Raw genomic sequence first — 2,179 nt, forward strand, 5'->3', positions numbered from 1 at the left:
ATCGTAAGGTTCAATGGCAGGTGAGTTTGAAGCACTTGAGACAGTTCAAAGGTTCTTAGCTGAGCAATGAAGAATATATGTCTTTTGCAGGATCGTCAAAGATTGCTGGCCAGCAACGAGGAAACACGGAGTAGGAGGATCGTCGGAGGATCATCAGAGGATCTAGGGAATAGTATACACAGGTAAGTAGCATACAAGGAGTCTGGTATAGTTCATGGAAGTGAACTGTAGACCGGACGATGAGAGACTGTGAGGAGCGTGTTCTTGAAGGCGGCTTGATTGGAGACGGCAGGTGCAGGTGATCAGAATACAGGTGAGTGTGATCTGGTGTGAGTGGGGATCGTGACTGCAAACGGGTGTAAGCCAGGGAGGATTCTGGGACATGGAGTCCAGAGCTGGTGACTGGTGACAGAGACTCTCTGACACATACATTATATATCTATCCATCTATCTATCTATCTATCTATCTATCTACACACACACAATTTTTAATCCATTAAAAATAATTAAAAATAAACAAAGTTTATTAAAAAAGTTATTTGAAAAAAAATATATAAATAATAAAATAATAATATAATAACAAATATTTTCTTACTGAATGCTAACCATATTTTATGCAATAACATTTACATACTACTACAAAGAATACCATGGTATTGCCATGATGCATGTTTTAAAAACCATTGTATAATTATTGCACTTTTTTTGTATGTTGTTGATTCAAATCCAAGTTAAAATGTTTCTTTAAAATTAGGGTTAATGGGTTTAGTCAAATAAATTAATTTGGGAAAACTTTCTTGTAATTAAAATAAATAATTTAATTAATTAAATAAATAAATATTTGTTTTTTTTCTGGCTTTTTTTAAAGACTCAGATTGTAGTTCTTCGGAATCACTAGGTAGGCCTATATGATTAAATGTTTAGCCTACATTTTAGACCATGAACGCCTAATGTCTAACGTTCTGCATTAAAGTCTTCACAAGTTGGCTTCTCGATTGCTGGCTCTTCTTGCATTGCAACACGTAATCTTAGCATTTACATTTGAAAATTATCTCTAAAATAAACCAAACCAATTCCCGACAGTGACTCCCAAACATGCATTTCCATGTATACATGAGCCTAAACGTCTATTTTTTGCATCCATCGCATTTGCATCCCATTTAGAGCTGTAACTCAGTCACGGTTCTAAGATTTAATTATGATTTGAGTGTGTGTGTAAATGCGACACCACAGGGAACATTACTACACGAATGCGCCGATCGCTTTCACCAGCTGTAGTGCGCAAAAAGTCAGCGGTTTTTGGGTCATTGCACATGATGGAATCCGCCTCATTCCCGGCAGAAACGCCATAAATGCTAAACGAGCCACAGAAATCAAAAAACATCTACAGAACACCAATGATCTCGCACAGCGGTGTCGCCCATCTGCCGCTGTATTATGGCAGAGCGTTCTGCTGAAACAAAATATGGCCGTCCTAAAAGTTATTTCCCGTTTTTCGCTATGAGGATGGACAAACATACAGCGTTTTTCCACTCAGGTTGATAAAACACATGGTGCCCTCTGTTCAACATCACGACCATACAAAGCCGTTTAGATCAGATCCTCTGCCAATATGCCGGAATGGATGTTCGCCGCCACCTGCAAGCTTTGTGCTGTTTGGCCTTCGCGTGATGCTCGGACTGAGATGAGGGGCGTGCTTTCTGACGGGACTGGCTCGGGCATTTGGCGGGCAGGGATTCAGATGGGTCCAGATAATGTCAGCGATGGTGAATGTGGCTTGAACGCTCGTATTCTTTAGCGAACGGCCATCTGCTCCGAGGGAGATTCATGCTGAAAATGCAAATCAAGTGAAAGCAGGATGTTTTGTTGTATTCACACACTGTCATCATTTTTTTAACAGACTTAGAAGTAAGTTGCAGGCCAATGTAGAATGCTTCACAAAAAAAACATGGTACAGTAGGCTACTTCAATTTATATGTAGAAAAAAATAATAATATTCACATGGCATGATAGCCTACTCCAAATTACTTAAACGCAAACCAGGATTTTACCATGCATACGTATTAATTATATATATATATATATATATATATATATATATATATATATAATATATATATATGCATGGTAAAATCCTGGTTTGCGTTTAAGTAATTTGGAGTAGGCTATCATGCCTTGT

Source organism: Sinocyclocheilus rhinocerous, unplaced genomic scaffold (genome assembly GCF_001515625.1).
Source record: "Sinocyclocheilus rhinocerous isolate Xijiao unplaced genomic scaffold, SAMN03320098_v1.1 scaffold4043, whole genome shotgun sequence".
NCBI classification, from domain to species: Eukaryota; Metazoa; Chordata; class Actinopteri; order Cypriniformes; family Cyprinidae; genus Sinocyclocheilus; species Sinocyclocheilus rhinocerous.